Source organism: Eupeodes corollae, chromosome 1, assembly GCF_945859685.1.
Source record: "Eupeodes corollae chromosome 1, idEupCoro1.1, whole genome shotgun sequence".
NCBI lineage: Eukaryota > Metazoa > Arthropoda > Insecta > Diptera > Syrphidae > Eupeodes > Eupeodes corollae.
Window position 1 is genome coordinate 60,267,297 of NC_079147.1, and position 10,955 is coordinate 60,278,251.

The following is a 10,955-nucleotide window of genomic DNA, read 5'->3' on the forward strand; positions in this document are numbered from 1 at the left end:
TTGCGTCCAACAGCATCTTTGAAAAAATACGGTCCAATGATTCCACCAGCGTACAAACCACACCAAACAGTGCATTTTTCGCGATGCATGGGCAGTTCTTGAACGGCTTCTGGTTGCTCTTCACTCCAAATGCGGCAATTTTGCTTATTTACGTAGCCATTCAACCAGAAATAAGCCTCATCGCTGAACAAAATTTGTCGAAACAAAAATTTCGAACCGAACACTGATTTTGGTAATAAAATGCAATGATTTGCAAGTGTTGCTCGTTAGTAAGTCTATTCATGATGAAATGTCAAAGCATACTGAGCATCTTTCTCTTTGACACCATGTCTGAAATCCCGCGTGATCTGTCAAATACTAATGCATGAAAATCCTAACCTCAAAAAAATCACCCTTTATTTAGTTGAGATAAACTTCTCACTGACATCTAGTATAATTTGTTGAAGACAAACGATGCCATGTTTTTTTTTGCTGTGAGAAGTGCTGTCGTTTTGAAAATTTCAAGAGTAGTGTTTTGCAATCATTTTGAGGAGTAAAACAAAAAAACAACAAACACATGCTTGGCCCATGAACAAAATTAAAAACTGAAAATAAAGATGTCCAAATTCGAAGTTAATTGACCAATTGCGAAGGTTAATATTCCGAAAACTGACAAATAGAAGGATAAAATGTCGTACCAAATTTTTGCTTTCACGGCTCAAAGGCCGACATTTTAAAATTATATAGTTGAATCGTTCCACTGATTTGTGTTCCAATTTCACACAATGCCAATGATAGATTTCTGTCAGTAAAATTTTGTCGCTGGATTTCAATCGGGACATTTTTTCAATGACAGAAATGTTTAAGGATAGCTATAAACGACCTGTCAAAAAAATTCCCATGATTGTTTTCAATGATGAAAACCAATGATAGCTATAACTGGCGCTTTATACAATGTTTTTTATTATAAATATAGTTTGGCAATACCTTAGTTGTGAAATGCGGTGATACTAGTATTTTGCATATTTTAACTTTTCGCACTTTTTGTGCAACTTTTAATCATGTTTTTTTCTTTTTTAATATAAAATAATAAATCCACTGAAGAAGCTGGAAAACAACTGGCGTAGGGTAAAACGAAGGTGGATTATTTTATTATTGATTGCATCCAACTGATTGATCATCAAAGCTCAAAAAACAAAAAAAATTCTCACAAATTAAACATATGATCAAATTTCCATTATTCTCGATTAAAGTTTTCGATGGCTCCCATTTTTCGGTTAAATTGTTTTTAAGAAGTTCCTTAGCAGTTAGTAAGGCATTCACAGTTTCTACCTTGAGTAAATTTCTTTTCTTATCTTTTATAAGGCTTACATCTGAAAATTTTCATTCTGCTGTTGCACTATTATTGGGACATTATATTTTAAATTTTGGTTTTTATTGGAAACCAAATACAAATTTCTTTTCCGTTTTATTTTGGGGAGTAAGTTTCGTCCGTGGGTAGGAGGAGCAGTTGACTCTGAAAATAGTAAAATACTACTATAGTAGCAAGAACGACAGCAGTGGTTGTGAGTATTAAATGTAAATGTTACACAATTTTTCCGCATAGCCCTCTTTGCGCTAGTGTTTTGTCCGTTAAAAGTGGAACCATCGTGAAGTTGGCTACTAGCAGTCCATGTATAGTATGTCAATAATAGAAGCTTTGACAGTATTTTTAACAGGCTTTCTGATTGACGCTGTTCCAAAGTAGGAAGTCCAGCCTCTGCCATGATGTTGTCTATCCTAATAGGCCGATAGGCGTTGATACTTCTTCTGGCGGATTGATGGTATGTTGATTTGAGAACATTTAAAGTTGAGGTTGGACATTTTCCATAAATGTAAAAACCATAATCGATTTTACTTAAAAATAAAGCTTTAGTAATTCTACATAGTTTATTAATACTTACTTACTTAAGGTGGCGCTACAGCCCGGGGCGGACCTGGGCCTCAACCAACAAGCGTCTCCAGCCAGCTCGGTCCCTAGCTAGCTGTCTCCAGTTTCGCACGCCAAGTTGGTTGAGGTCCTCTCCCACCTGGGTGCGCCACCTGAGTAGCGGTCTTCCTCTACTGCGCCGTCCCTCGGGATTGGATTCAAAGACCTTCCGGGCTGGAGCGTTGATGTCCATCCGCTCTACATGACCTAGCCATCTAAGCCGTTGGACTTTGATTCTGCTAACTAGGTCAGTGTCGCTGTACAGCCCGTACAGCTCGTCGTTATATCTTCTCCTCCATTCTCCATCTATGCGTACGGGACCAAAAATCGCCCGAAGAATTTTTCTCTCGAAGCATCCTAAGACGCTTTCATCTTTCTTTGACAGGGTCCAGGCCTCAGCGCCATAAATGAGAACCGGGATGATGAGTGTCTTATAGATGGTGATTTTACATGCTCGAGAGAGGACTTTACTTCTCAATTGCCTTCTAAGTCCAAAGAAGCAGCGATTTGCAAGAGTTATTCTTCGTTTGATTTCAGCGCTGATGTCGTTGTCTGCATTAATAGCGGTGCCTAGGTAGACAAAGTCCTTAACTACCTCAAAGTTATAGCTGTCCATGGTGACGTTTTGTCCAAGACGTCTCGTTCAGTGTCCTTTTTTGATGACAGCATATACTTGGTCTTGCCCTCATTGACCACTTAACCCATCTTCTTCGCTTCCGTCGCAATGCTCAAAAACGCTCCACTGACATCACGCTTTGATCTTCCAATTATGTCAATATCATCTGCGTATCCGAGTAATTGGATGGATCTTTGGAAGATTGTGCCTCTAGTGTTGACGGTTGAGTTTTGCACAATTCTTTCCAGAACGATGTTGAAGAAGTCGCATGACAGTGCATCGCCTTGTCTAAAACCTTTTTTGACATCAAATGCATCGGTAAGATCTCTTCCGACCTTGATAGAGCAGCGTGCATTCTCCATCGTCATTCTGCACAAACGGATAAGTTTGACAGGGATGCCAAAACTAGACATTGCTCGGTAGAGCTCTTCCCTATAGATGCTGTCATACGCGGCTTTAAAATCGATAAAGAGATGGTGGGTATCGATTTGAAGCTCCTGGGTTTTTTCCAAGATCTGCCGTAGTGTGAATATTTGGTCGATAGTGGACTTTCCTGGTCTGAAGCCACACTGATAAGGACAAATCAGGTTGTTGACGAATGGCTTCCGACGTTCACATAATACGGCAGAGAGGATCTTATACGCAATGTTAAGGAGACTGATGCCTCTGTAGTTGGCGCAGTTTAGAGGGTCTCCTTTTTTATGTATCGGGCACACTATGCTGAGATTTCACTCATCGGGCATGCTTTCTTCCGACCGAATTTTGCAGATGAGTTGGTGCATGCTCCCTACCAAGTCATCGCCTGCTGCTTTGAATAGTTCGGCGGTGATGCCGTCGGCTCCAGCAGCTTTGTTTGACTTAAGTTTAGATATAGCTATCTTCACTTCGTCAAGGTCGGGTAGGCGGAATTGTTGATCTGCGTCGCCGAGGTTGAGTGATTCTATCTCCCTTACAGCGGAATTCGGTTCGTCATCGCCGTTATATAATTTGGAGAAGTGATCTTTCCATATTCTCAGCATCGACTGTGGTTCTACTACGATGTTCCCTTGATCGTCTTTACAGGCTTCGGTTCGTGGCTGGTACCCTTGGGATGTTTTTTTTACCTTTTGGTAAAATTTACGAACCTCATTCCTGTTGTGACATCCCTCTATCTCCTCGATCACGCGCTTCTCATGCTCTCTTTTTTTCCGTCTAAGAAGCCGGTGTTCCTCTCTCCTCTTCTGCTCGTAGAGCTCGCGAGCAGCTCTCGTCCTTTTGTGCAGCGCCGTTTTGTATGCCTCTTGTTTCGCTGCGTGCGCTTGCCGCCATTCGTCGTCAAACCAGGGGTTTCGCTGTGGTGGCCGTGTGAAACCTAGCACTTCAGAGGCGGCATCTCTGATGGCTGCAAGGCAATGTTGCCACTGGTTTTCAATGCTTAATGCAGGAAGCATAGGACTCTTTAGGAGGTTATTAGAGACTCGATCGGAAAAGGACATGGCAGCCTCTTGCGATTGTAGCCGTCTAACGTCGAATCTTCTCACAGTACCTCCTTGTTTTGGCTTGGATCGGGATATCCGTAGCCGTACCTTGGCTACAACGAGGTAGTGGTCCGAGTCAATGTTGGCCTCTCGGTATGTTCGGATATCCTGGATACTGGAGAAGTGTCGTGCGTTGATCGCAATGTGGTCAATCTGGTTGACGGTTGATTGATCAGGAGATTTCCATGTCCCCTTGTGGATATTAAGATGCGTGAACTGCGTACTAGCTACCAGAACGTCTCGCCCCGCAGCGAAATCGACCAGCCTGAATCCGTTGTCGGAGGTAGTGTCGTGCAGGCTGTATCTACCGATTATGCCACCAAAGATGTCTTCTCTTCCTAGCTTGGCATTAAAATCTCCTAAGACAATTTTAATGTCATAGCCAGGGCACTGGTCATATGTCTTGTCCAAGAGCTCGAAGAATATATCTTTGGTGTCTTCATCTTTCTCCTCTGTTGGGGCATGCGCGCATATTAGGCTTATGTTGGCGAATTTAGCCTTGATGCGGATTGTCGTGATGCGCTCGCTCACACTGTTGAAACTCAAGACTTTTTGCCTGAGCCTAGTTCCAACAACAAATCCACATCCAAATAGACGTTGTCTTTGTTCTCGGTAGCAGTCGCCGTAGTAGATATCGAAGTCTTTTAGTTTGCGTTTGCCCGGTCCATCCCATCGCACTTCTTGGATGGCTGTAATATCTGCCTTGCAGCAGTTTAGGGCTTCTGCTAATTGTTCGGCTGCACGTGGTCTGTTAAGGGACCTAACATTCCACGTACATATCCGAAGTTCGTTGTCCTTATTTCGTTTGCGTGGGTTGTCAACAGTGAATCCGTCCGTATCCGAGGCTTGTTGTTGCTTCGAAACTACGATGTTTTTACGTGGCCAGGAAGTCACCCCGACGGCACAACCCCCAACCTGGAGGGCCAGATCCTTAGTTTAACTCCAATTAAGGGGAGCCGTATGAACCGCTCCTTATAGGCCTGGGCTCCGAATATGTCGAAGAAGCCCTATAAGGTGTTCACTAAGTAGTTCAACCTTACTGGAACTGTAGACGCCACCGTTGATTCTATCTCTAGAATTCGTCCGCTGCCGCCTGGATAAGGAGAGGTGTCTTAGTGGAAACACCTCTCCCCCCTCTCTCGTTTGCTGCCCCAACAACTTTCCACTGGGGTTGGAACCCAATCTCCAGTTGAGGTACTAGGCACCCGATGTTCACCGCGGGGAGGTGAGAGTAGGAGTTGTTAGACAGAGGTGGGTTTTGAGAAAAACCTGTGGACGCTTGTGTCCTCTTGAATGCACATGTCTACCATTTGAACATGAATTTTCTGTTAGCAAATCTAAAACACATACAACTAAATGTATTGTATATGCATATCTTCTATACATTGATAGGTATGAATAAAACAAATCTCAGGTAACGTTGGTAACGACTGATTTTTGTTTACATTTGAATAATTTATTTTATTTATTTCAATATTGTTATACTTCCAGTAGCTCTTAGATTACACACTTAATTTTCGTACAGGCAGCGCCCCCATGGTTCGCCTTTCGTACCAACATTTTGTGTTTCATGATAGCACTATTCAAATTTATATACAAAGCCTTAAGTTCTGACAGTTCGAAGTAATTTCGAAGTTTTCGAAATCGATCGAATTGAAGAACATTGTAAAGTGATTTCAATTCAGTTTCGATCGAAATTCGGAACATGGGCGATTAAATTCAATTTACTGTTAAGTGAAAAAAAGTGTTCCCTTTCGTCTTCTTTTTCTTCTTCGAATGAAAATTGATTTGAAATTCCCCCACGCCAGCTGCAACGCCCCGTTCCTTCTCTCCAGGAACTATTTTTTCTGTTAGTTTATAGATTCGATGTCGGAACTAATTTGTTCTGTTCGTCTTGACATTTATCCATGACAGTGGGTGTTTTTTTAACCGCAGCAATTAAAAAAAAATTGGTTAGCCCAAAATAACTCACAAACCTCTTGAATTAAATTTTTATAATAAAGTATATTGTAACGTGATAATTAACAAGTATTTTTTTTTTTGGAAAAAATACAAATTACGGGTTTTTTATAAATAAAAAAAAGCAGAAAAAAAACAACTGTCACCTCGAATATTAAACGAACAAAAAATGGTTATATCTCTGAAATAATTGTAAAATTTTAAGAAAAGTTGAAGTTATAGTTTTTTTATAAAAAATTTTCTTACGACTCAATAAAATTTTAAAAATTAAAAATATTGTCTTCCAACTCTTTTTATTTTACAAAAAACATTGTTTTCGATATTTAGTAGTTTTTTTTTTTATAAAAATCCAACAGTCCGTTTTTTATAAAAAAATAAAATCTACAAGAAATAGTAGGTACGCAAGTTTCTTAAAAAATGATGTTCAGTTCTTGATATCTCTCAAATTAATTTTATTCATCCAATTTGTAAAAATTTAGGAAATGCTTCCTAAACTAAATTTTAAAAAGTAAACTATTTCTGTATATGAAAAATATTTTTGGGAATTTTAAAATTTGTTAAAAATGATTCAACTAACAACTTTTTTTAACCCAACACGAAAACCTACAAACTTTTAAGCAAGACAAATCGACAGACAGGATGGGAAGTTACCAGTGTGGCCTCTTTTTTTAAATATTATTCTGACACGTCTTCTTTCAGCTGTACCAATTTTTAAAAACAAAAAATTGGCTACTGCCGATGCGTTTTCTTGGGAATTTTCTTCTATGCTATTTATAAAATGCTAAAAAACACGGGTGTTAGCAATACAAAAGATATCGGATACAAATTTCCTTGGAATTCCACCATTTCCTTGGAATTCAACAATTTATATTGTAATAATTCACATCTCTCGGAAAATCCGGACAATTTTTTGTATACACAAATGAAATTTCAAAGTAATGGAAATGTCATTGAACTTAACTTTTATCTAAAGGACCAAAATAAAAAAAAGAAACTGTATTCACGTTTACATAAATCGAATAATCACCCTGTACTCTCAAGCAACATTTTCAAAGTTTCACAATTTCCAGACTCAAAATGTATATACATACATTATTAATTTCAACATAAACTACAGTCGTGGTCATACAATTAAGCCACAAAACCAATGTACTCTATTCTCTTCAGTAAAGCTTTCCTGTATCACTTTGTGTCCGTTTTTTTTTTTAACGGTTAACAACTAAAATTATCTCAATAAGAAAACCGTATGTCACCTAATATTCAAAGATGTTTTACTTTTAAGTAAAGCGCTTTATTTGTTGTTAATTAATAATTAAGCCATTACATTTGAAACAGGTACTTTTATATTATTTCATGTAGATATTTTATCAAAATGTATTAAAACAGTTTTATTATTAAGGAAATGTGTTATCAAAAATTAAAATATTTAATTGATAACAGTGATGGGAAAAAATAAAACCTCTACGCCATGTAAAAGCAAAATTATTGTCAAATGCTTCAAAAAGTACAAACATGTTATGAAAGTAAGCAAATACTAGGTTTTGGTAGAGGTAAAGTTAGGAACGCAGTTCAATATTTAAAAAAATAACAAACCTTTGAGCCACGAAAAACGACTCCGGCTGAGGACAGAACATTAGTTGAGATTTCTTAAGTGGACCCATTTTTAACATCCGTTGATGTAAAATTATCAGCAAGAACCATACAAACGGGACTTCAAGAAAAAAATTTGAATGGACGAATCGCTAGACGTAAGCCCAACCTGTCAAAAAAAATATTGCTCGAAGAATGAGGTCCACATTTATGGAAATTGGTATTGTGGAGCGACGAATCCAAGTTCAACGTATTTGGCAGTGAAGGAAGACAGTAAGTGAGGCGTCCCCCATTGAAAGAATTGGATCCCAAATACGCAAAGAAAACTGTAAAACCTGGAGGGTTTTCCGTGATGGTTTTACATCATCAGGAGTTGGTCCATTGGTGCAAATTCATGGAAATATGACAGGAGAAATGTACAAGGGCATTTTGGACAGTCATTTAAATAGGGATTATGCTGACAATTTACTGTTAGCCAGGATATTTCAACTCCTGGTTTAAATCAAATTCAATCCAAGTCCTGGAAAGCCCGAGTCTGCTATACTAAATATAAATTTTGCATAACTAAATTAATTTTGCCTAGTACCTCAACTGGAGATTGGGTTCCAACCCCAGTGGAAAGTTGTTGGGGGCAGCAAACGAGAAAGGGGGAGAGGTTCCAGTAAGGTTGAACTACTTAGTGAACACCTTATAGGGCTTCTTCGACATATTCGAAGCCCAGGCCTGTAAGGAGCGGTTTATCCGGCTCCCCATCCTTGGAGTTATACTTAGGATCTGGCCCTCCAGGTTGGGGACTGTGCCATCGGGGTAACTTCCTGGCCACGTAAAAGCTTTAATAGATGCGAAGCACCAACAAGCCTCGGATACAGACGGATTTACTGTTGACAACCTACGCAAACGAATTAAGGACAACGAACTTCGGATATGCACGTGGAATGTTAGGTCCCTTAACAGACCACGTGCGGCCGAAGAATTAGTGGAGGCCCTAAACCGCTATAAAGCAGATATCACCACCATCCAGGAAATACGATGGGATGGGCCGGGCAAAAAGAGGATGAAAAACTGCGATATTTACAATGGTAAAAGATATGTTCTTCAAGCTCCTAGACAAAACATATGAGCAGTGTCCTAGCTACGACATTAAAATAGTCCTGGGCGATTTTAATGCCAAGCTAGGAAGGGAAAACATCTTTGGTGGAATAATCGAGAAGAACAGCCTGCACGACAACACTTCCGACAACGGATTCAGGCTCATAGATTTTGTTGGGGGGGCAAAACGTCATGGTAGCCAGTAAGCGTTTTCCACACCTCAACATCTGCAAAGGAACTTGGACTTCTCTAGATCTATCTACCGTCAATCAGATCGGACCACTACCTCGTTGTAGCCAAGGTAGCACTTCGGGTTTCCAGACCCAAGTCAAAACAGGGAGGTGCTGGGAGAAGGTTCAACGTCGAACGGCTACAATCGCTAGAGATCGCCAAATCCTTTTCCGACCAAGTTACAAGTAACCTCCCTCGAAGTTCTCTGCCGCCAACACAATGTATCGAAAACCAGTGGCAACATAGCCAAGATGCAATCAGAGAAGCCACCTCTGATGTGCTGGGTTTCAAACAGCCCCCAACAAGGAACCCCTGGTTTGATGAATAATGTCGGCAGGCAAATAAAGCCAAACAACAGGCACGCAAAAACGGCGCTGCATAAAAGGACGAGAGCTGCTCATGAGCTCTATGAGCAGAAGAGGCGAGAGGAATGCCGACTTCTCAGAAGGAAAAAGAGAGGGCATGAGAAGCGTGCGATCGAAGATGTTGAGAGGTTTAAAAGCAGGAATGAAGTTCAAAGGAACAGGTGAAACGAAACTCACGAAACATAAACCTAAAACCGAAGGCTGCAAAGATGAAAGTGGAAGCATCATAGTGGAAACAACTTATCTGTAAGATATGGTCGGAAGAAAGCATGACCGATGATTGGAACCTCAGTATTGTTTGCCCGATCCTGAAAAAATTAGGCCCTCTAAACTGCAACTATTGAGGAATCAGTCTAACATCGCCTATAAAATCTTCTCTGTCGTAATATGTGAACGTCTAAAGCCCATCGTCAACAACCTGATGGATCCTTATAAGTATGGTTTTAGACCAGGAAAGTCCACAGTTGATCAAATATTCATATTACGGCAGATTCTGGAAAAAACCCAAGAACACCAATCGACACCCACCATCTTTTCATCGATTTTAAGGTCGCATATGACAGCATATACAGGGACGAGCTGTATAGAAACATGTCTAGTTTTGGCATCCCTGCCAAACTAGTCCGTTTGTGCAGAATGACCATGGAGAATTTATGCTGCTCCATAAAGGTTGGAAACAACTTAACAGAACCTTTCGATGTCAAAAAAGGTTTTAGTCAAGGTGATGCGCTGTCATGTGATTTTTTTAACATCGTGCTTGAAAGAATAGTGCAGAGCTCACATGTCAACACTAGAGGCACTATCGTTCAAAAGTCAGTCCAATTACTGGCATATGCTGATGAAATTGACATAATCGGAAGAACTCAGCGTGATGTCAATGGAGCTTTTGTGAGCATTGAGGCAGAGGCGGCAAAAATGGGTATAACGGTTAATGAGGGCAAAACAAAGTACATGCTGTCGACAAGAAAGGACATACAACACCGACGTCCTGGTCAAAACGTCACCATCGACAGACGTAACTTTGAGGTAGTCAAAGACTTCGTTTACCTAGGCTCCGCTGTAAACGCAGAAAACAACACCAGCGCTGAGATCAAACGCAGAATAACTCTTGCTAACCGCTGTTTCTTTGGACTAAGAAAGCAATTGAGTGGTAAAGTCCTCTCCCGAGGGACCAAAGTGTTGCTTTATAAGACCCTTATCATCCCCGTCCTGCTACACGGTGCAGAAGCATGGACCATGACAAAAGCGGATGAAAGCACCTTGGGTCGCTTCGAGAGAAAAGTTCTTCGTGTGATCTACGGTCCCGTATGCATCGAAGGGGAGTGGAGGAGAAGATGGAACGACGAGCTGTACGGGCTGTACAGCGAGACTTAGCCAGAATTGTAAAAGTCCAACGACTAAGATGGCTGGGCCACGTAGAGCATATTGAAACCAAACTGGAGACATCTAGCTAGGGACCGAGCTAGATGGAGAAGTTTGTTGGGTGAGACCCTAGTTCACTCAGGACTGTAGCCCACCTTAAGTAAGTAAAATTATTAACTTCCCATAGGAAGTTATTGTAATGGGTCCGATTTGTCAAATTGAAAATTTTGACATTTCTCGACGTTTCAAGGTCCCTAGAGTCGAAATAAAAGATTTTT